Source organism: Hyla sarda, unplaced genomic scaffold (assembly GCF_029499605.1).
Source record: "Hyla sarda isolate aHylSar1 unplaced genomic scaffold, aHylSar1.hap1 scaffold_597, whole genome shotgun sequence".
Taxonomy (NCBI): Eukaryota; Metazoa; Chordata; class Amphibia; order Anura; family Hylidae; genus Hyla; species Hyla sarda.
In genome coordinates, this window is record NW_026610611.1 from 1 (window position 1) to 23,894 (window position 23,894).

The 23,894-nt window shown below is 46.0% G+C and overlaps 10 non-coding genes across 10 annotated transcripts; all 10 read left to right on the plus strand.

Annotated features, from left to right (window-relative positions):
• The first annotated feature begins 1,227 nt into the window (after positions 1–1,227).
• LOC130340567 (U2 spliceosomal RNA) lies at positions 1,228–1,418 on the plus strand. Its single transcript, XR_008880664.1, has one exon. It is a non-coding gene; the product is annotated as a U2 spliceosomal RNA (small nuclear RNA).
• Positions 1,419–3,510: 2,092 nt separating this feature from the next.
• On the plus strand, positions 3,511–3,701 carry LOC130340580 (U2 spliceosomal RNA). Its single transcript, XR_008880675.1, has one exon. It is a non-coding gene; the product is annotated as a U2 spliceosomal RNA (small nuclear RNA).
• Positions 3,702–5,794: 2,093 nt separating this feature from the next.
• Positions 5,795–5,985, plus strand: LOC130340592 (U2 spliceosomal RNA). The gene has a single exon (XR_008880686.1). It is a non-coding gene; the product is annotated as a U2 spliceosomal RNA (small nuclear RNA).
• Positions 5,986–8,075: 2,090 nt separating this feature from the next.
• LOC130340604 (U2 spliceosomal RNA) lies at positions 8,076–8,266 on the plus strand. The gene has a single exon (XR_008880697.1). It is a non-coding gene; the product is annotated as a U2 spliceosomal RNA (small nuclear RNA).
• Positions 8,267–10,356: 2,090 nt separating this feature from the next.
• On the plus strand, positions 10,357–10,547 carry LOC130340516 (U2 spliceosomal RNA). Its single transcript, XR_008880620.1, has one exon. It is a non-coding gene; the product is annotated as a U2 spliceosomal RNA (small nuclear RNA).
• A 2,084-nt stretch (positions 10,548–12,631) lies between these two features.
• Positions 12,632–12,822, plus strand: LOC130340528 (U2 spliceosomal RNA). The gene has a single exon (XR_008880631.1). It is a non-coding gene; the product is annotated as a U2 spliceosomal RNA (small nuclear RNA).
• Positions 12,823–14,907: 2,085 nt separating this feature from the next.
• Positions 14,908–15,098, plus strand: LOC130340540 (U2 spliceosomal RNA). The gene has a single exon (XR_008880642.1). It is a non-coding gene; the product is annotated as a U2 spliceosomal RNA (small nuclear RNA).
• A 2,082-nt stretch (positions 15,099–17,180) lies between these two features.
• On the plus strand, positions 17,181–17,371 carry LOC130340552 (U2 spliceosomal RNA). Its single transcript, XR_008880653.1, has one exon. It is a non-coding gene; the product is annotated as a U2 spliceosomal RNA (small nuclear RNA).
• A 2,086-nt stretch (positions 17,372–19,457) lies between these two features.
• On the plus strand, positions 19,458–19,647 carry LOC130340553 (U2 spliceosomal RNA). Its single transcript, XR_008880654.1, has one exon. It is a non-coding gene; the product is annotated as a U2 spliceosomal RNA (small nuclear RNA).
• Positions 19,648–21,737: 2,090 nt separating this feature from the next.
• LOC130340561 (U2 spliceosomal RNA) lies at positions 21,738–21,928 on the plus strand. Its single transcript, XR_008880658.1, has one exon. It is a non-coding gene; the product is annotated as a U2 spliceosomal RNA (small nuclear RNA).
• Positions 21,929–23,894: the final 1,966 nt, after the last annotated feature.

Below are 23,894 nucleotides of genomic sequence, written 5' to 3' on the forward strand. Positions count from 1 at the left end.
CTAGAAGCTAAAGTCGCAGAAATGTCACACATATTTGGCCTGCAACTTTCTGTGCGACAAATTCAGACAGGAAAAATCAGTATAAATCCTTAGAAAATTATCCCCCAGTGTCTCCATCTGCTGGCGGTATTGAATAAGCATTGCTGCACTGATGGGGTATGCATTAGACGAAAAAAAAGAAGAAAAAGAAGAATAATACGCCCAGAAAAGAGGCGAAAAGGAGAAAAACGTAAAAAAACGTGAAAAAAAAGTAAGAGGAAGAGAAGGGAAAAAAAGGTGGAAATGGGTTTAAAAGTGATTTCGGCGGAGAAATATATATATAGATATATATATATATATATATATATATATATACGCGCACACACACACATATATATAAACGTATTCTCCGTTGAGATATTGCAGCCGCTGCTGTGTCCAGGCCCAGGAGCCTTAGCACTGTGCTGTGATGTCACTCAATACCACTGACATCACTAGGTGTAAACAACATCTCTCCTTTGCTGTGTATGTGACTATGGAGCTGTTTGGTGATGTCGTCTATTATGGCCTTCATAGAAGCAACAGGAGATTGTTGCATCCATCTAGAACCCTCAGAACTACAGTGCTATGATGTCACTCACTTCCACAGGCCTTGCAGAGTGTAAACAACAACAACCCAGCTTTGTTGTGTATGTAACCATAGGGATTTGTGATGTCACCTAGAACCTTCACAGCAGCGACAGCTTTATGAGGAGCATCAGCACTGCTCTGCCTGAGCAGAACCATCACCGCCATAGGTTGTCAAATAACCCGGGTTTAACCCACACAGGTAAGTCCAATGGGGTGCAGGCATGTCCTCTATGCTTACAGCTTCCCGTGGGTGTTGGTTTGATACCGTTTGGGGACAGCCAAGGAGGCATCTGCAGGCAACAAAGGTAGGTGTGTGCTTGTGTGTGTGTTTCCTATGCAGATCCTAAGCCCAGTGTCACATGCAAGTAGGAGGAGTAAGAAGGGTTCCTGGCAAATCCGGGTTATGGATTGCATTTAAAAAGGCCCCGTGGGAGTGCAATGGGCCCCTGTCTTGCTGCTTAGCAATAATGGTATGGGTTTAGGTTCTGCTGTGTGTACTGGTGGTTGACTGCCCCCCAGCCCAGAGTGTGCATGGAAAATTGTCTGGCAGCCTCCCTGACAGCAAGCAGTGATAGTGCCCATGAAGGGGACCTTGTTGGGCCCGCCCCTTTCACGGTTATCGCTTCTCGGCCTTTTGGCTAAGATCAAGTGTAGTATCTGTTCTTATCAGTTTAATATCTGATACGTCCCCTATCTGGGGACCATATATTAAATGGATTTTTGAGAACGGGGGCCGATTTCGAAGCTTGCTTCCGTCGCCCTATGCATTGACCCGATATGGCAGTATCTTCGGGTACAGTGCACCACCCCCTTACAGGGTTAAAAAGAAAGATTCCTACTTTCATTGCTACCTGCTTGCTGGCTAGCCAGCTAGCCAGCCCTGTGGGCCTTGCTGCTGCTGCTGCTGCAGCCAAAAAACAAAAGGTGGTGCTGCTGCTGCTTCTGCTTCTGCTTGTGTCTGGCCGCTGTTGGAGCGTCCAGGCACAGGACTTCTGCTGCTGCTGACTAAATGGCCTCCTTAATTGGATCATTTGAGTAGCCAGCACACCTGTGCAGGTAGGGCATGACATGATAGGCAGCTGCCTTGATAGCGGGTGGGTGCTGAATGTTCCTAATTGACAAAATAAGATTAATGCTTATGAAGAAATATAAAATCTCATCCCTTCCCCAATATCGCGCCACACCCCTACCCCTTAATTCCCTGGTTGAACTTGATGGACATATGTCTTTTTTCGACCGTACTAACTATGTAACTATGTAACATAACATGGGGGGGGGGGGGGTCTCCTGGCTGTTCACACAGGTGTGTCATTGCTGTACATTGACCATGCATTGCTTCTGTGGTATTGCAAAGGCAAAGACAAATGCTTCCAGCCATCCATTGCACTAATGGATTGGTCATCAGCTGGCTGTCTATGTCCCGCATCAATATAGACCAAAGTACAGAGGGTTAGGCTATGCTATTGTGCACCTACCTGATGCATCAGAAGGTGCGAGGCCCTTGCTAAATTCTGTGCACAGACTTTGAGATCTATGCTTTAGACTGTATCTAAACCTGCTCCAACATGGACTGACATTCTGGCCTACTTTCAGCCGATGCGACTTGTCTGTCGCTGAACAGTCGCTTTTTATGTATTCAGCACCTATGTATAATGTTGTAAAAATGCTCTAGAAGCTAAAGTCGCAGAAATGTCACACATATTTGGCCTGCAACTTTCTGTGCGACAAATTCAGACAGGAAAAATCAGTATAAATCCTTAGAAAATTATCCCCCAGTGTCTCCATCTGCTGGCGGTATTGAATAAGCATTGCTGCACTGATGGGGTATGCATTAGACGAAAAAAAAGAAGAAAAAGAAGAATAATACGCCCAGAAAAGAGGCGAAAAGGAGAAAAACGTAAAAAAACGTGAAAAAAAAGTAAGAGGAAGAGAAGGGAAAAAAAGGTGGAAATGGGTTTAAAAGTGATTTCGGCGGAGAAATATATATATATATATATATATATATATATATATATATATATATATATACGCGCACACACACACATATATATAAACGTATTCTCCGTTGAGATATTGCAGCCGCTGCTGTGTCCAGGCCCAGGAGCCTTAGCACTGTGCTGTGATGTCACTCAATACCACTGACATCACTAGGTGTAAACAACATCTCTCCTTTGCTGTGTATGTGACTATGGAGCTGTTTGGTGATGTCGTCTATTATGGCCTTCATAGAAGCAACAGGAGATTGTTGCATCCATCTAGAACCCTCAGAACTACAGTGCTATGATGTCACTCACTTCCACAGGCCTTGCAGAGTGTAAACAACAACAACCCAGCTTTGTTGTGTATGTAACCATAGGGATTTGTGATGTCACCTAGAACCTTCACAGCAGCGACAGCTTTATGAGGAGCATCAGCACTGCTCTGCCTGAGCAGAACCATCACCGCCATAGGTTGTCAAATAACCCGGGTTTAACCCACACAGGTAAGTCCAATGGGGTGCAGGCATGTCCTCTATGCTTACAGCTTCCCGTGGGTGTTGGTTTGATACCGTTTGGGGACAGCCAAGGAGGCATCTGCAGGCAACAAAGGTAGGTGTGTGCTTGTGTGTGTGTTTCCTATGCAGATCCTAAGCCCAGTGTCACATGCAAGTAGGAGGAGTAAGAAGGGTTCCTGGCAAATCCGGGTTATGGATTGCATTTAAAAAGGCCCCGTGGGAGTGCAATGGGCCCCTGTCTTGCTGCTTAGCAATAATGGTATGGGTTTAGGTTCTGCTGTGTGTACTGGTGGTTGACTGCCCCCCAGCCCAGAGTGTGCATGGAAAATTGTCTGGCAGCCTCCCTGACAGCAAGCAGTGATAGTGCCCATGAAGGGGACCTTGTTGGGCCCGCCCCTTTCACGGTTATCGCTTCTCGGCCTTTTGGCTAAGATCAAGTGTAGTATCTGTTCTTATCAGTTTAATATCTGATACGTCCCCTATCTGGGGACCATATATTAAATGGATTTTTGAGAACGGGGGCCGATTTCGAAGCTTGCTTCCGTCGCCCTATGCATTGACCCGATATGGCAGTATCTTCGGGTACAGTGCACCACCCCCTTACAGGGTTAAAAAGAAAGATTCCTACTTTCATTGCTACCTGCTTGCTGGCTAGCCAGCTAGCCAGCCCTGTGGGCCTTGCTGCTGCTGCTGCTGCAGCCAAAAAACAAAAGGTGGTGCTGCTGCTGCTTCTGCTTCTGCTTGTGTCTGGCCGCTGTTGGAGCGTCCAGGCACAGGACTTCTGCTGCTGCTGACTAAATGGCCTCCTTAATTGGATCATTTGAGTAGCCAGCACACCTGTGCAGGTAGGGCATGACATGATAGGCAGCTGCCTTGATAGCGGGTGGGTGCTGAATGTTCCTAATTGACAAAATAAGATTAATGCTTATGAAGAAATATAAAATCTCATCCCTTCCCCAATATCGCGCCACACCCCTACCCCTTAATTCCCTGGTTGAACTTGATGGACATATGTCTTTTTTCGACCGTACTAACTATGTAACTATGTAACATAACATGGGGGGGGGGGGGTCTCCTGGCTGTTCACACAGGTGTGTCATTGCTGTACATTGACCATGCATTGCTTCTGTGGTATTGCAAAGGCAAAGACAAATGCTTCCAGCCATCCATTGCACTAATGGATTGGTCATCAGCTGGCTGTCTATGTCCCGCATCAATATAGACCAAAGTACAGAGGGTTAGGCTATGCTATTGTGCACCTACCTGATGCATCAGAAGGTGCGAGGCCCTTGCTAAATTCTGTGCACAGACTTTGAGATCTATGCTTTAGACTGTATCTAAACCTGCTCCAACATGGACTGACATTCTGGCCTACTTTCAGCCGATGCGACTTGTCTGTCGCTGAACAGTCGCTTTTTATGTATTCAGCACCTATGTATAATGTTGTAAAAATGCTCTAGAAGCTAAAGTCGCAGAAATGTCACACATATTTGGCCTGCAACTTTCTGTGCGACAAATTCAGACAGGAAAAATCAGTATAAATCCTTAGAAAATTATCCCCCAGTGTCTCCATCTGCTGGCGGTATTGAATAAGCATTGCTGCACTGATGGGGTATGCATTAGACGAAAAAAAAGAAGAAAAAGAAGAATAATACGCCCAGAAAAGAGGCGAAAAGGAGAAAAACGTAAAAAAACGTGAAAAAAAAGTAAGAGGAAGAGAAGGGAAAAAAAGGTGGAAATGGGTTTAAAAGTGATTTCGGCGGAGAAATATATATATATATATATATATATATATATATATATATATATATATATATACGCGCACACACACACATATATATAAACGTATTCTCCGTTGAGATATTGCAGCCGCTGCTGTGTCCAGGCCCAGGAGCCTTAGCACTGTGCTGTGATGTCACTCAATACCACTGACATCACTAGGTGTAAACAACATCTCTCCTTTGCTGTGTATGTGACTATGGAGCTGTTTGGTGATGTCGTCTATTATGGCCTTCATAGAAGCAACAGGAGATTGTTGCATCCATCTAGAACCCTCAGAACTACAGTGCTATGATGTCACTCACTTCCACAGGCCTTGCAGAGTGTAAACAACAACAACCCAGCTTTGTTGTGTATGTAACCATAGGGATTTGTGATGTCACCTAGAACCTTCACAGCAGTGACAGCTTTATGAGGAGCATCAGCACTGCTCTGCCTGAGCAGAACCATCACCGCCATAGGTTGTCAAATAACCCGGGTTTAACCCACACAGGTAAGTCCAATGGGGTGCAGGCATGTCCTCTATGCTTACAGCTTCCCGTGGGTGTTGGTTTGATACCGTTTGGGGACAGCCAAGGAGGCATCTGCAGGCAACAAAGGTAGGTGTGTGCTTGTGTGTGTGTTTCCTATGCAGATCCTAAGCCCAGTGTCACATGCAAGTAGGAGGAGTAAGAAGGGTTCCTGGCAAATCCGGGTTATGGATTGCATTTAAAAAGGCCCCGTGGGAGTGCAATGGGCCCCTGTCTTGCTGCTTAGCAATAATGGTATGGGTTTAGGTTCTGCTGTGTGTACTGGTGGTTGACTGCCCCCCAGCCCAGAGTGTGCATGGAAAATTGTCTGGCAGCCTCCCTGACAGCAAGCAGTGATAGTGCCCATGAAGGGGACCTTGTTGGGCCCGCCCCTTTCACGGTTATCGCTTCTCGGCCTTTTGGCTAAGATCAAGTGTAGTATCTGTTCTTATCAGTTTAATATCTGATACGTCCCCTATCTGGGGACCATATATTAAATGGATTTTTGAGAACGGGGGCCGATTTCGAAGCTTGCTTCCGTCGCCCTATGCATTGACCCGATATGGCAGTATCTTCGGGTACAGTGCACCACCCCCTTACAGGGTTAAAAAGAAAGATTCCTACTTTCATTGCTACCTGCTTGCTGGCTAGCCAGCTAGCCAGCCCTGTGGGCCTTGCTGCTGCTGCTGCTGCAGCCAAAAAACAAAAGGTGGTGCTGCTGCTGCTTCTGCTTCTGCTTGTGTCTGGCCGCTGTTGGAGCGTCCAGGCACAGGACTTCTGCTGCTGCTGACTAAATGGCCTCCTTAATTGGATCATTTGAGTAGCCAGCACACCTGTGCAGGTAGGGCATGACATGATAGGCAGCTGCCTTGATAGCGGGTGGGTGCTGAATGTTCCTAATTGACAAAATAAGATTAATGCTTATGAAGAAATATAAAATCTCATCCCTTCCCCAATATCGCGCCACACCCCTACCCCTTAATTCCCTGGTTGAACTTGATGGACATATGTCTTTTTTCGACCGTACTAACTATGTAACTATGTAACATAACATGGGGGGGGGGGGTCTCCTGGCTGTTCACACAGGTGTGTCATTGCTGTACATTGACCATGCATTGCTTCTGTGGTATTGCAAAGGCAAAGACAAATGCTTCCAGCCATCCATTGCACTAATGGATTGGTCATCAGCTGGCTGTCTATGTCCCGCATCAATATAGACCAAAGTACAGAGGGTTAGGCTATGCTATTGTGCACCTACCTGATGCATCAGAAGGTGCGAGGCCCTTGCTAAATTCTGTGCACAGACTTTGAGATCTATGCTTTAGACTGTATCTAAACCTGCTCCAACATGGACTGACATTCTGGCCTACTTTCAGCCGATGCGACTTGTCTGTCGCTGAACAGTCGCTTTTTATGTATTCAGCACCTATGTATAATGTTGTAAAAATGCTCTAGAAGCTAAAGTCGCAGAAATGTCACACATATTTGGCCTGCAACTTTCTGTGCGACAAATTCAGACAGGAAAAATCAGTATAAATCCTTAGAAAATTATCCCCCAGTGTCTCCATCTGCTGGCGGTATTGAATAAGCATTGCTGCACTGATGGGGTATGCATTAGACGAAAAAAAAGAAGAAAAAGAAGAATAATACGCCCAGAAAAGAGGCGAAAAGGAGAAAAACGTAAAAAAACGTGAAAAAAAAGTAAGAGGAAGAGAAGGGAAAAAAAGGTGGAAATGGGTTTAAAAGTGATTTCGGCGGAGATATATATATATATATATATATATATATATATATATATATATATATATATACGCGCACACACACACATATATATAAACGTATTCTCCGTTGAGATATTGCAGCCGCTGCTGTGTCCAGGCCCAGGAGCCTTAGCACTGTGCTGTGATGTCACTCAATACCACTGACATCACTAGGTGTAAACAACATCTCTCCTTTGCTGTGTATGTGACTATGGAGCTGTTTGGTGATGTCGTCTATTATGGCCTTCATAGAAGCAACAGGAGATTGTTGCATCCATCTAGAACCCTCAGAACTACAGTGCTATGATGTCACTCACTTCCACAGGCCTTGCAGAGTGTAAACAACAACAACCCAGCTTTGTTGTGTATGTAACCATAGGGATTTGTGATGTCACCTAGAACCTTCACAGCAGCGACAGCTTTATGAGGAGCATCAGCACTGCTCTGCCTGAGCAGAACCATCACCGCCATAGGTTGTCAAATAACCCGGGTTTAACCCACACAGGTAAGTCCAATGGGGTGCAGGCATGTCCTCTATGCTTACAGCTTCCCGTGGGTGTTGGTTTGATACCGTTTGGGGACAGCCAAGGAGGCATCTGCAGGCAACAAAGGTAGGTGTGTGCTTGTGTGTGTGTTTCCTATGCAGATCCTAAGCCCAGTGTCACATGCAAGTAGGAGGAGTAAGAAGGGTTCCTGGCAAATCCGGGTTATGGATTGCATTTAAAAAGGCCCCGTGGGAGTGCAATGGGCCCCTGTCTTGCTGCTTAGCAATAATGGTATGGGTTTAGGTTCTGCTGTGTGTACTGGTGGTTGACTGCCCCCCAGCCCAGAGTGTGCATGGAAAATTGTCTGGCAGCCTCCCTGACAGCAAGCAGTGATAGTGCCCATGAAGGGGACCTTGTTGGGCCCGCCCCTTTCACGGTTATCGCTTCTCGGCCTTTTGGCTAAGATCAAGTGTAGTATCTGTTCTTATCAGTTTAATATCTGATACGTCCCCTATCTGGGGACCATATATTAAATGGATTTTTGAGAACGGGGGCCGATTTCGAAGCTTGCTTCCGTCGCCCTATGCATTGACCCGATATGGCAGTATCTTCGGGTACAGTGCACCACCCCCTTACAGGGTTAAAAAGAAAGATTCCTACTTTCATTGCTACCTGCTTGCTGGCTAGCCAGCTAGCCAGCCCTGTGGGCCTTGCTGCTGCTGCTGCTGCAGCCAAAAAACAAAAGGTGGTGCTGCTGCTGCTTCTGCTTCTGCTTGTGTCTGGCCGCTGTTGGAGCGTCCAGGCACAGGACTTCTGCTGCTGCTGACTAAATGGCCTCCTTAATTGGATCATTTGAGTAGCCAGCACACCTGTGCAGGTAGGGCATGACATGATAGGCAGCTGCCTTGATAGCGGGTGGGTGCTGAATGTTCCTAATTGACAAAATAAGATTAATGCTTATGAAGAAATATAAAATCTCATCCCTTCCCCAATATCGCGCCACACCCCTACCCCTTAATTCCCTGGTTGAACTTGATGGACATATGTCTTTTTTCGACCGTACTAACTATGTAACTATGTAACATAACATGGGGGGGGGGGGGTCTCCTGGCTGTTCACACAGGTGTGTCATTGCTGTACATTGACCATGCATTGCTTCTGTGGTATTGCAAAGGCAAAGACAAATGCTTCCAGCCATCCATTGCACTAATGGATTGGTCATCAGCTGGCTGTCTATGTCCCGCATCAATATAGACCAAAGTACAGAGGGTTAGGCTATGCTATTGTGCACCTACCTGATGCATCAGAAGGTGCGAGGCCCTTGCTAAATTCTGTGCACAGACTTTGAGATCTATGCTTTAGACTGTATCTAAACCTGCTCCAACATGGACTGACATTCTGGCCTACTTTCAGCCGATGCGACTTGTCTGTCGCTGAACAGTCGCTTTTTATGTATTCAGCACCTATGTATAATGTTGTAAAAATGCTCTAGAAGCTAAAGTCGCAGAAATGTCACACATATTTGGCCTGCAACTTTCTGTGCGACAAATTCAGACAGGAAAAATCAGTATAAATCCTTAGAAAATTATCCCCCAGTGTCTCCATCTGCTGGCGGTATTGAATAAGCATTGCTGCACTGATGGGGTATGCATTAGACGAAAAAAAAGAAGAAAAAGAAGAATAATACGCCCAGAAAAGAGGCGAAAAGGAGAAAAACGTAAAAAAACGTGAAAAAAAAGTAAGAGGAAGAGAAGGGAAAAAAAGGTGGAAATGGGTTTAAAAGTGATTTCGGCGGAGAAATATATATATATATATATATATTATATATATATATATATATATATATACGCGCACACACACACATATATATAAACGTATTCTCCGTTGAGATATTGCAGCCGCTGCTGTGTCCAGGCCCAGGAGCCTTAGCACTGTGCTGTGATGTCACTCAATACCACTGACATCACTAGGTGTAAACAACATCTCTCCTTTGCTGTGTATGTGACTATGGAGCTGTTTGGTGATGTCGTCTATTATGGCCTTCATAGAAGCAACAGGAGATTGTTGCATCCATCTAGAACCCTCAGAACTACAGTGCTATGATGTCACTCACTTCCACAGGCCTTGCAGAGTGTAAACAACAACAACCCAGCTTTGTTGTGTATGTAACCATAGGGATTTGTGATGTCACCTAGAACCTTCACAGCAGCGACAGCTTTATGAGGAGCATCAGCACTGCTCTGCCTGAGCAGAACCATCACCGCCATAGGTTGTCAAATAACCCGGGTTTAACCCACACAGGTAAGTCCAATGGGGTGCAGGCATGTCCTCTATGCTTACAGCTTCCCGTGGGTGTTGGTTTGATACCGTTTGGGGACAGCCAAGGAGGCATCTGCAGGCAACAAAGGTAGGTGTGTGCTTGTGTGTGTGTTTCCTATGCAGATCCTAAGCCCAGTGTCACATGCAAGTAGGAGGAGTAAGAAGGGTTCCTGGCAAATCCGGGTTATGGATTGCATTTAAAAAGGCCCCGTGGGAGTGCAATGGGCCCCTGTCTTGCTGCTTAGCAATAATGGTATGGGTTTAGGTTCTGCTGTGTGTACTGGTGGTTGACTGCCCCCCAGCCCAGAGTGTGCATGGAAAATTGTCTGGCAGCCTCCCTGACAGCAAGCAGTGATAGTGCCCATGAAGGGGACCTTGTTGGGCCCGCCCCTTTCACGGTTATCGCTTCTCGGCCTTTTGGCTAAGATCAAGTGTAGTATCTGTTCTTATCAGTTTAATATCTGATACGTCCCCTATCTGGGGACCATATATTAAATGGATTTTTGAGAACGGGGGCCGATTTCGAAGCTTGCTTCCGTCGCCCTATGCATTGACCCGATATGGCAGTATCTTCGGGTACAGTGCACCACCCCCTTACAGGGTTAAAAAGAAAGATTCCTACTTTCATTGCTACCTGCTTGCTGGCTAGCCAGCTAGCCAGCCCTGTGGGCCTTGCTGCTGCTGCTGCTGCAGCCAAAAAACAAAAGGTGGTGCTGCTGCTGCTTCTGCTTCTGCTTGTGTCTGGACGCTGTTGGAGCGTCCAGGCACAGGACTTCTGCTGCTGCTGACTAAATGGCCTCCTTAATTGGATCATTTGAGTAGCCAGCACACCTGTGCAGGTAGGGCATGACATGATAGGCAGCTGCCTTGATAGCGGGTGGGTGCTGAATGTTCCTAATTGACAAAATAAGATTAATGCTTATGAAGAAATATAAAATCTCATCCCTTCCCCAATATCGCGCCACACCCCTACCCCTTAATTCCCTGGTTGAACTTGATGGACATATGTCTTTTTTCGACCGTACTAACTATGTAACTATGTAACATAACATGGGGGGGGGGGGTCTCCTGGCTGTTCACACAGGTGTGTCATTGCTGTACATTGACCATGCATTGCTTCTGTGGTATTGCAAAGGCAAAGACAAATGCTTCCAGCCATCCATTGCACTAATGGATTGGTCATCAGCTGGCTGTCTATGTCCCGCATCAATATAGACCAAAGTACAGAGGGTTAGGCTATGCTATTGTGCACCTACCTGATGCATCAGAAGGTGCGAGGCCCTTGCTAAATTCTGTGCACAGACTTTGAGATCTATGCTTTAGACTGTATCTAAACCTGCTCCAACATGGACTGACATTCTGGCCTACTTTCAGCCGATGCGACTTGTCTGTCGCTGAACAGTCGCTTTTTATGTATTCAGCACCTATGTATAATGTTGTAAAAATGCTCTAGAAGCTAAAGTCGCAGAAATGTCACACATATTTGGCCTGCAACTTTCTGTGCGACAAATTCAGACAGGAAAAATCAGTATAAATCCTTAGAAAATTATCCCCCAGTGTCTCCATCTGCTGGCGGTATTGAATAAGCATTGCTGCACTGATGGGGTATGCATTAGACGAAAAAAAAGAAGAAAAAGAAGAATAATACGCCCAGAAAAGAGGCGAAAAGGAGAAAAACGTAAAAAAACGTGAAAAAAAAGTAAGAGGAAGAGAAGGGAAAAAAAGGTGGAAATGGGTTTAAAAGTGATTTCGGCGGAGAAATATATATATATATATATATATATATATATATATATATATATACGCGCACACACACACATATATATAAACGTATTCTCCGTTGAGATATTGCAGCCGCTGCTGTGTCCAGGCCCAGGAGCCTTAGCACTGTGCTGTGATGTCACTCAATACCACTGACATCACTAGGTGTAAACAACATCTCTCCTTTGCTGTGTATGTGACTATGGAGCTGTTTGGTGATGTCGTCTATTATGGCCTTCATAGAAGCAACAGGAGATTGTTGCATCCATCTAGAACCCTCAGAACTACAGTGCTATGATGTCACTCACTTCCACAGGCCTTGCAGAGTGTAAACAACAACAACCCAGCTTTGTTGTGTATGTAACCATAGGGATTTGTGATGTCACCTAGAACCTTCACAGCAGCGACAGCTTTATGAGGAGCATCAGCACTGCTCTGCCTGAGCAGAACCATCACCGCCATAGGTTGTCAAATAACCCGGGTTTAACCCACACAGGTAAGTCCAATGGGGTGCAGGCATGTCCTCTATGCTTACAGCTTCCCGTGGGTGTTGGTTTGATACCGTTTGGGGACAGCCAAGGAGGCATCTGCAGGCAACAAAGGTAGGTGTGTGCTTGTGTGTGTGTTTCCTATGCAGATCCTAAGCCCAGTGTCACATGCAAGTAGGAGGAGTAAGAAGGGTTCCTGGCAAATCCGGGTTATGGATTGCATTTAAAAAGGCCCCGTGGGAGTGCAATGGGCCCCTGTCTTGCTGCTTAGCAATAATGGTATGGGTTTAGGTTCTGCTGTGTGTACTGGTGGTTGACTGCCCCCCAGCCCAGAGTGTGCATGGAAAATTGTCTGGCAGCCTCCCTGACAGCAAGCAGTGATAGTGCCCATGAAGGGGACCTTGTTGGGCCCGCCCCTTTCACGGTTATCGCTTCTCGGCCTTTTGGCTAAGATCAAGTGTAGTATCTGTTCTTATCAGTTTAATATCTGATACGTCCCCTATCTGGGGACCATATATTAAATGGATTTTTGAGAACGGGGGCCGATTTCGAAGCTTGCTTCCGTCGCCCTATGCATTGACCCGATATGGCAGTATCTTCGGGTACAGTGCACCACCCCCTTACAGGGTTAAAAAGAAAGATTCCTACTTTCATTGCTACCTGCTTGCTGGCTAGCCAGCTAGCCAGCCCTGTGGGCCTTGCTGCTGCTGCTGCTGCAGCCAAAAAACAAAAGGTGGTGCTGCTGCTGCTTCTGCTTCTGCTTGTGTCTGGCCGCTGTTGGAGCGTCCAGGCACAGGACTTCTGCTGCTGCTGACTAAATGGCCTCCTTAATTGGATCATTTGAGTAGCCAGCACACCTGTGCAGGTAGGGCATGACATGATAGGCAGCTGCCTTGATAGCGGGTGGGTGCTGAATGTTCCTAATTGACAAAATAAGATTAATGCTTATGAAGAAATATAAAATCTCATCCCTTCCCCAATATCGCGCCACACCCCTACCCCTTAATTCCCTGGTTGAACTTGATGGACATATGTCTTTTTTCGACCGTACTAACTATGTAACTATGTAACATAACATGGGGGGGGGGGTCTCCTGGCTGTTCACACAGGTGTGTCATTGCTGTACATTGACCATGCATTGCTTCTGTGGTATTGCAAAGGCAAAGACAAATGCTTCCAGCCATCCATTGCACTAATGGATTGGTCATCAGCTGGCTGTCTATGTCCCGCATCAATATAGACCAAAGTACAGAGGGTTAGGCTATGCTATTGTGCACCTACCTGATGCATCAGAAGGTGCGAGGCCCTTGCTAAATTCTGTGCACAGACTTTGAGATCTATGCTTTAGACTGTATCTAAACCTGCTCCAACATGGACTGACATTCTGGCCTACTTTCAGCCGATGCGACTTGTCTGTCGCTGAACAGTCGCTTTTTATGTATTCAGCACCTATGTATAATGTTGTAAAAATGCTCTAGAAGCTAAAGTCGCAGAAATGTCACACATATTTGGCCTGCAACTTTCTGTGCGACAAATTCAGACAGGAAAAATCAGTATAAATCCTTAGAAAATTATCCCCCAGTGTCTCCATCTGCTGGCGGTATTGAATAAGCATTGCTGCACTGATGGGGTATGCATTAGACGAAAAAAAAGAAGAAAAAGAAGAATAATACGCCCAGAAAAGAGGCGAAAAGGAGAAAAACGTAAAAAAACGTGAAAAAAAAGTAAGAGGAAGAGAAGGGAAAAAAAGGTGGAAATGGGTTTAAAAGTGATTTCGGCGGAGAAATATATATATATATATATATATATATATATATATATATATATATACGCGCACACACACACATATATATAAACGTATTCTCCGTTGAGATATTGCAGCCGCTGCTGTGTCCAGGCCCAGGAGCCTTAGCACTGTGCTGTGATGTCACTCAATACCACTGACATCACTAGGTGTAAACAACATCTCTCCTTTGCTGTGTATGTGACTATGGAGCTGTTTGGTGATGTCGTCTATTATGGCCTTCATAGAAGCAACAGGAGATTGTTGCATCCATCTAGAACCCTCAGAACTACAGTGCTATGATGTCACTCACTTCCACAGGCCTTGCAGAGTGTAAACAACAACAACCCAGCTTTGTTGTGTATGTAACCATAGGGATTTGTGATGTCACCTAGAACCTTCACAGCAGCGACAGCTTTATGAGGAGCATCAGCACTGCTCTGCCTGAGCAGAACCATCACCGCCATAGGTTGTCAAATAACCCGGGTTTAACCCACACAGGTAAGTCCAATGGGGTGCAGGCATGTCCTCTATGCTTACAGCTTCCCGTGGGTGTTGGTTTGATACCGTTTGGGGACAGCCAAGGAGGCATCTGCAGGCAACAAAGGTAGGTGTGTGCTTGTGTGTGTGTTTCCTATGCAGATCCTAAGCCCAGTGTCACATGCAAGTAGGAGGAGTAAGAAGGGTTCCTGGCAAATCCGGGTTATGGATTGCATTTAAAAAGGCCCCGTGGGAGTGCAATGGGCCCCTGTCTTGCTGCTTAGCAATAATGGTATGGGTTTAGGTTCTGCTGTGTGTACTGGTGGTTGACTGCCCCCCAGCCCAGAGTGTGCATGGAAAATTGTCTGGCAGCCTCCCTGACAGCAAGCAGTGATAGTGCCCATGAAGGGGACCTTGTTGGGCCCGCCCCTTTCACGGTTATCGCTTCTCGGCCTTTTGGCTAAGATCAAGTGTAGTATCTGTTCTTATCAGTTTAATATCTGATACGTCCCCTATCTGGGGACCATATATTAAATGGATTTTTGAGAACGGGGGCCGATTTCGAAGCTTGCTTCCGTCGCCCTATGCATTGACCCGATATGGCAGTATCTTCGGGTACAGTGCACCACCCCCTTACAGGGTTAAAAAGAAAGATTCCTACTTTCATTGCTACCTGCTTGCTGGCTAGCCAGCTAGCCAGCCCTGTGGGCCTTGCTGCTGCTGCTGCTGCAGCCAAAAAACAAAAGGTGGTGCTGCTGCTGCTTCTGCTTCTGCTTGTGTCTGGCCGCTGTTGGAGCGTCCAGGCACAGGACTTCTGCTGCTGCTGACTAAATGGCCTCCTTAATTGGATCATTTGAGTAGCCAGCACACCTGTGCAGGTAGGGCATGACATGATAGGCAGCTGCCTTGATAGCGGGTGGGTGCTGAATGTTCCTAATTGACAAAATAAGATTAATGCTTATGAAGAAATATAAAATCTCATCCCTTCCCCAATATCGCGCCACACCCCTACCCCTTAATTCCCTGGTTGAACTTGATGGACATATGTCTTTTTTCGACCGTACTAACTATGTAACTATGTAACATAACATGGGGGGGGGGGGTCTCCTGGCTGTTCACACAGGTGTGTCATTGCTGTACATTGACCATGCATTGCTTCTGTGGTATTGCAAAGGCAAAGACAAATGCTTCCAGCCATCCATTGCACTAATGGATTGGTCATCAGCTGGCTGTCTATGTCCCGCATCAATATAGACCAAAGTACAGAGGGTTAGGCTATGCTATTGTGCACCTACCTGATGCATCAGAAGGTGCGAGGCCCTTGCTAAATTCTGTGCACAGACTTTGAGATCTATGCTTTAGACTGTATCTAAACCTGCTCCAACATGGACTGACATTCTGGCCTACTTTCAGCCGATGCGACTTGTCTGTCGCTGAACAGTCGCTTTTTATGTATTCAGCACCTATGTATAATGTTGTAAAAATGCTCTAGAAGCTAAAGTCGCAGAAATGTCACACATATTTGGCCTGCAACTTTCTGTGCGACAAATTCAGACAGGAAAAATCAGTATAAATCCTTAGAAAATTATCCCCCAGTGTCTCCATCTGCTGGCGGTATTGAATAAGCATTGCTGCACTGATGGGGTATGCATTAGACGAAAAAAAAGAAGAAAAAGAAGAATAATACGCCCAGAAAAGAGGCGAAAAGGAGAAAAACGTAAAAAAACGTGAAAAAAAAGTAAGAGGAAGAGAAGGGAAAAAAAGGTGGAAATGGGTTTAAAAGTGATTTCGGCGGAGAAATATATATATATATATATATATATATATATATATATATATACGCGCACACACACACATATATATAAACGTATTCTCCGTTGAGATATTGCAGCCGCTGCTGTGTCCAGGCCCAGGAGCCTTAGCACTGTGCTGTGATGTCACTCAATACCACTGACATCACTAGGTGTAAACAACATCTCTCCTTTGCTGTGTATGTGACTATGGAGCTGTTTGGTGATGTCGTCTATTATGGCCTTCATAGAAGCAACAGGAGATTGTTGCATCCATCTAGAACCCTCAGAACTACAGTGCTATGATGTCACTCACTTCCACAGGCCTTGCAGAGTGTAAACAACAACAACCCAGCTTTGTTGTGTATGTAACCATAGGGATTTGTGATGTCACCTAGAACCTTCACAGCAGCGACAGCTTTATGAGGAGCATCAGCACTGCTCTGCCTGAGCAGAACCATCACCGCCATAGGTTGTCAAATAACCCGGGTTTAACCCACACAGGTAAGTCCAATGGGGTGCAGGCATGTCCTCTATGCTTACAGCTTCCCGTGGGTGTTGGTTTGATACCGTTTGGGGACAGCCAAGGAGGCATCTGCAGGCAACAAAGGTAGGTGTGTGCTTGTGTGTGTGTTTCCTATGCAGATCCTAAGCCCAGTGTCACATGCAAGTAGGAGGAGTAAGAAGGGTTCCTGGCAAATCCGGGTTATGGATTGCATTTAAAAAGGCCCCGTGGGAGTGCAATGGGCCCCTGTCTTGCTGCTTAGCAATAATGGTATGGGTTTAGGTTCTGCTGTGTGTACTGGTGGTTGACTGCCCCCCAGCCCAGAGTGTGCATGGAAAATTGTCTGGCAGCCTCCCTGACAGCAAGCAGTGATAGTGCCCATGAAGGGGACCTTGTTGGGCCCGCCCCTTTCACGGTTATCGCTTCTCGGCCTTTTGGCTAAGATCAAGTGTAGTATCTGTTCTTATCAGTTTAATATCTGATACGTCCCCTATCTGGGGACCATATATTAAATGGATTTTTGAGAACGGGGGCCGATTTCGAAGCTTGCTTCCGTCGCCCTATGCATTGACCCGATATGGCAGTATCTTCGGGTACAGTGCACCACCCCCTTACAGGGTTAAAAAGAAAGATTCCTACTTTCATTGCTACCTGCTTGCTGGCTAGCCAGCTAGCCAGCCCTGTGGGCCTTGCTGCTGCTGCTGCTGCAGCCAAAAAACAAAAGGTGGTGCTGCTGCTGCTTCTGCTTCTGCTTGTGTCTGGCCGCTGTTGGAGCGTCCAGGCACAGGACTTCTGCTGCTGCTGACTAAATGGCCTCCTTAATTGGATCATTTGAGTAGCCAGCACACCTGTGCAGGTAGGGCATGACATGATAGGCAGCTGCCTTGATAGCGGGTGGGTGCTGAATGTTCCTAATTGACAAAATAAGATTAATGCTTATGAAGAAATATAAAATCTCATCCCTTCCCCAATATCGCGCCACACCCCTACCCCTTAATTCCCTGGTTGAACTTGATGGACATATGTCTTTTTTCGACCGTACTAACTATGTAACTATGTAACATAACATGGGGGGGGGGGGTCTCCTGGCTGTTCACACAGGTGTGTCATTGCTGTACATTGACCATGCATTGCTTCTGTGGTATTGCAAAGGCAAAGACAAATGCTTCCAGCCATCCATTGCACTAATGGATTGGTCATCAGCTGGCTGTCTATGTCCCGCATCAATATAGACCAAAGTACAGAGGGTTAGGCTATGCTATTGTGCACCTACCTGATGCATCAGAAGGTGCGAGGCCCTTGCTAAATTCTGTGCACAGACTTTGAGATCTATGCTTTAGACTGTATCTAAACCTGCTCCAACATGGACTGACATTCTGGCCTACTTTCAGCCGATGCGACTTGTCTGTCGCTGAACAGTCGCTTTTTATGTATTCAGCACCTATGTATAATGTTGTAAAAATGCTCTAGAAGCTAAAGTCGCAGAAATGTCACACATATTTGGCCTGCAACTTTCTGTGCGACAAATTCAGACAGGAAAAATCAGTATAAATCCTTAGAAAATTATCCCCCAGTGTCTCCATCTGCTGGCGGTATTGAATAAGCATTGCTGCACTGATGGGGTATGCATTAGACGAAAAAAAAGAAGAAAAAGAAGAATAATACGCCCAGAAAAGAGGCGAAAAGGAGAAAAACGTAAAAAAACGTGAAAAAAAAGTAAGAGGAAGAGAAGGGAAAAAAAGGTGGAAATGGGTTTAAAAGTGATTTCGGCGGAGAAATATATATATATATATATATATATATATATATATATATATATATACGCGCACACACACACATATATATAAACGTATTCTCCGTTGAGATATTGCAGCCGCTGCTGTGTCCAGGCCCAGGAGCCTTAGCACTGTGCTGTGATGTCACTCAATACCACTGACATCACTAGGTGTAAACAACATCTCTCCTTTGCTGTGTATGTGACTATGGAGCTGTTTGGTGATGTCGTCTATTATGGCCTTCATAGAAGCAACAGGAGATTGTTGCATCCATCTAGAACCCTCAGAACTACAGTGCTATGATGTCACTCACTTCCACAGGCCTTGCAGAGTGTAAACAACAACAACCCAGCTTTGTTGTGTATGTAACCATAGGGATTTGTGATGTCACCTAGAACCTTCACAGCAGCGACAGCTTTATGAGGAGCATCAGCACTGCTCTGCCTGAGCAGAACCATCACCGCCATAGGTTGTCAAATAACCCGGGTTTAACCCACACAGGTAAGTCCAATGGGGTGCAGGCATGTCCTCTATGCTTACAGCTTCCCGTGGGTGTTGGTTTGATACCGTTTGGGGACAGCCAAGGAGGCATCTGCAGGCAACAAAGGTAGGTGTGTGCTTGTGTGTGTGTTTCCTATGCAGATCCTAAGCCCAGTGTCACATGCAAGTAGGAGGAGTAAGAAGGGTTCCTGGCAAATCCGGGTTATGGATTGCATTTAAAAAGGCCCCGTGGGAGTGCAATGGGCCCCTGTCTTGCTGCTTAGCAATAATGGTATGGGTTTAGGTTCTGCTGTGTGTACTGGTGGTTGACTGCCCCCCAGCCCAGAGTGTGCATGGAAAATTGTCTGGCAGCCTCCCTGACAGCAAGCAGTGATAGTGCCCATGAAGGGGACCTTGTTGGGCCCGCCCCTTTCACGGTTATCGCTTCTCGGCCTTTGGCTAAGATAAAGTGTAGTATCTGTTCTTATCAGTTTAATATCTGATACGTCCCCTATCTGGGGACCATATATTAAATGGATTTTTGAGAACGGGGGCCGATTTCGAAGCTTGCTTCCGTCGCCCTATGCATTGACCCGATATGGCAGTATCTTCGGGTACAGTGCACCACCCCCTTACAGGGTTAAAAAGAAAGATTCCTACTTTCATTGCTACCTGCTTGCTGGCTAGCCAGCTAGCCAGCCCTGTGGGCCTTGCTGCTGCTGCTGCTGCTGCAGCCAAAAAACAAAAGGTGGTGCTGCTGCTGCTTCTGCTTCTGCTTGTGTCTGGCCGCTGTTGGAGCGTCCAGGCACAGGACTTCTGCTGCTGCTGACTAAATGGCCTCCTTAATTGGATCATTTGAGTAGCCAGCACACCTGTGCAGGTAGGGCATGACATGATAGGCAGCTGCCTTGATAGCGGGTGGGTGCTGAATGTTCCTAATTGACAAAATAAGATTAATGCTTATGAAGAAATATAAAATCTCATCCCTTCCCCAATATCGCGCCACACCCCTACCCCTTAATTCCCTGGTTGAACTTGATGGACATATGTCTTTTTTCGACCGTACTAACTATGTAACTATGTAACATAACATGGGGGGGGGGGGGTCTCCTGGCTGTTCACACAGGTGTGTCATTGCTGTACATTGACCATGCATTGCTTCTGTGGTATTGCAAAGGCAAAGACAAATGCTTCCAGCCATCCATTGCACTAATGGATTGGTCATCAGCTGGCTGTCTATGTCCCGCATCAATATAGACCAAAGTACAGAGGGTTAGGCTATGCTATTGTGCACCTACCTGATGCATCAGAAGGTGCGAGGCCCTTGCTAAATTCTGTGCACAGACTTTGAGATCTATGCTTTAGACTGTATCTAAATCTGCTCCAACATGGACTGACATTCTGGCCTACTTTCAGCCGATGCGACTTGTCTGTCGCTGAACAGTCGCTTTTTATGTATTCAGCACCTATGTATAATGTTGTAAAAATGCTCTAGAAGCTAAAGTCGCAGAAATGTCACACATATTTGGCCTGCAACTTTCTGTGCGACAAATTCAGACAGGAAAAATCAGTATAAATCCTTAGAAAATTATCCCCCAGTGTCTCCATCTGCTGGCGGTATTGAATAAGCATTGCTGCACTGATGGGGTATGCATTAGACGAAAAAAAAGAAGAAAAAGAAGAATAATACGCCCAGAAAAGAGGCGAAAAGGAGAAAAACGTAAAAAAACGTGAAAAAAAAGTAAGAGGAAGAGAAGGGAAAAAAAGGTGGAAATGGGTTTAAAAGTGATTTCGGCGGAGAAATATATATATATATATATATATATATATATATATATATATATATACGCGCACACACACACATATATATAAACGTATTCTCCGTTGAGATATTGCAGCCGCTGCTGTGTCCAGGCCCAGGAGCCTTAGCACTGTGCTGTGATGTCACTCAATACCACTGACATCACTAGGTGTAAACAACATCTCTCCTTTGCTGTGTATGTGACTATGGAGCTGTTTGGTGATGTCGTCTATTATGGCCTTCATAGAAGCAACAGGAGATTGTTGCATCCATCTAGAACCCTCAGAACTACAGTGCTATGATGTCACTCACTTCCACAGGCCTTGCAGAGTGTAAACAACAACAACCCAGCTTTGTTGTGTATGTAACCATAGGGATTTGTGATGTCACCTAGAACCTTCACAGCAGCGACAGCTTTATGAGGAGCATCAGCACTGCTCTGCCTGAGCAGAACCATCACCGCCATAGGTTGTCAAATAACCCGGGTTTAACCCACACAGGTAAGTCCAATGGGGTGCAGGCATGTCCTCTATGCTTACAGCTTCCCGTGGGTGTTGGTTTGATACCGTTTGGGGACAGCCAAGGAGGCATCTGCAGGCAACAAAGGTAGGTGTGTGCTTGTGTGTGTGTTTCCTATGCAGATCCTAAGCCCAGTGTCACATGCAAGTAGGAGGAGTAAGAAGGGTTCCTGGCAAATCCGGGTTATGGATTGCATTTAAAAAGGCCCCGTGGGAGTGCAATGGGCCCCTGTCTTGCTGCTTAGCAATAATGGTATGGGTTTAGGTTCTGCTGTGTGTACTGGTGGTTGACTGCCCCCCAGCCCAGAGTGTGCATGGAAAATTGTCTGGCAGCCTCCCTGACAGCAAGCAGTGATAGTGCCCATGAAGGGGACCTTGTTGGGCCCGCCCCTTTCACGGTTATCGCTTCTCGGCCTTTTGGCTAAGATCAAGTGTAGTATCTGTTCTTATCAGTTTAATATCTGATACGTCCCCTATCTGGGGACCATATATTAAATGGATTTTTGAGAACGGGGGCCGATTTCGAAGCTTGCTTCCGTCGCCCTATGCATTGACCCGATATGGCAGTATCTTCGGGTACAGTGCACCACCCCCTTACAGGGTTAAAAAGAAAGATTCCTACTTTCATTGCTACCTGCTTGCTGGCTAGCCAGCTAGCCAGCCCTGTGGGCCTTGCTGCTGCTGCTGCTGCAGCCAAAAAACAAAAGGTGGTGCTGCTGCTGCTTCTGCTTCTGCTTGTGTCTGGCCGCTGTTGGAGCGTCCAGGCACAGGACTTCTGCTGCTGCTGACTAAATGGCCTCCTTAATTGGATCATTTGAGTAGCCAGCACACCTGTGCAGGTAGGGCATGACATGATAGGCAGCTGCCTTGATAGCGGGTGGGTGCTGAATGTTCCTAATTGACAAAATAAGATTAATGCTTATGAAGAAATATAAAATCTCATCCCTTCCCCAATATCGCGCCACACCCCTACCCCTTAATTCCCTGGTTGAACTTGATGGACATATGTCTTTTTTCGACCGTACTAACTATGTAACTATGTAACATAACATGGGGGGGGGGGGGGTCTCCTGGCTGTTCACACAGGTGTGTCATTGCTGTACATTGACCATGCATTGCTTCTGTGGTATTGCAAAGGCAAAGACAAATGCTTCCAGCCATCCATTGCACTAATGGATTGGTCATCAGCTGGCTGTCTATGTCCCGCATCAATATAGACCAAAGTACAGAGGGTTAGGCTATGCTATTGTGCACCTACCTGATGCATCAGCAGAAGGTGCGAGGCCCTTGCTAAATTCTGTGCACAGACTTTGAGATCTATGCTTTAGACTGTATCTAAACCTGCTCCAACATGGACTGACATTCTGGCCTACTTTCAGCCGATGCGACTTGTCTGTCGCTGAACAGTCGCTTTTTATGTATTCAGCACCTATGTATAATGTTGTAAAAATGCTCTAGAAGCTAAAGTCGCAGAAATGTCACACATATTTGGCCTGCAACTTTCTGTGCGACAAATTCAGACAGGAAAAATCAGTATAAATCCTTAGAAAATTATCCCCCAGTGTCTCCATCTGCTGGCGGTATTGAATAAGCATTGCTGCACTGATGGGGTATGCATTAGACGAAAAAAAAGAAGAAAAAGAAGAATAATACGCCCAGAAAAGAGGCGAAAAGGAGAAAAACGTAAAAAAACGTGAAAAAAAAGTAAGAGGAAGAGAAGGGAAAAAAAGGTGGAAATGGGTTTAAAAGTGATTTCGGCGGAGAAATATATATATATATATATATATATATATATATATATATATATATATACGCGCACACACACACATATATATAAACGTATTCTCCGTTGAGATATTGCAGCCGCTGCTGTGTCCAGGCCCAGGAGCCTTAGCACTGTGCTGTGATGTCACTCAATACCACTGACATCACTAGGTGTAAACAACATCTCTCCTTTGCTGTGTATGTGACTATGGAGCTGTTTGGTGATGTCGTCTATTATGGCCTTCATAGAAGCAACAGGAGATTGTTGCATCCATCTAGAACCCTCAGAACTACAGTGCTATGATGTCACTCACTTCCACAGGCCTTGCAGAGTGTAAACAACAACAACCCAGCTTTGTTGTGTATGTAACCATAGGGATTTGTGATGTCACCTAGAACCTTCACAGCAGCGACAGCTTTATGAGGAGCATCAGCACTGCTCTGCCTGAGCAGAACCATCACCGCCATAGGTTGTCAAATAACCCGGGTTTAACCCACACAGGTAAGTCCAATGGGGTGCAGGCATGTCCTCTATGCTTACAGCTTCCCGTGGGTGTTGGTTTGATACCGTTTGGGGACAGCCAAGGAGGCATCTGCAGGCAACAAAGGTAGGTGTGTGCTTGTGTGTGTGTTTCCTATGCAGATCCTAAGCCCAGTGTCACATGCAAGTAGGAGGAGTAAGAAGGGTTCCTGGCAAATCCGGGTTATGGATTGCATTTAAAAAGGCCCCGTGGGAGTGCAATGGGCCCCTGTCTTGCTGCTTAGCAATAATGGTATGGGTTTAGGTTCTGCTG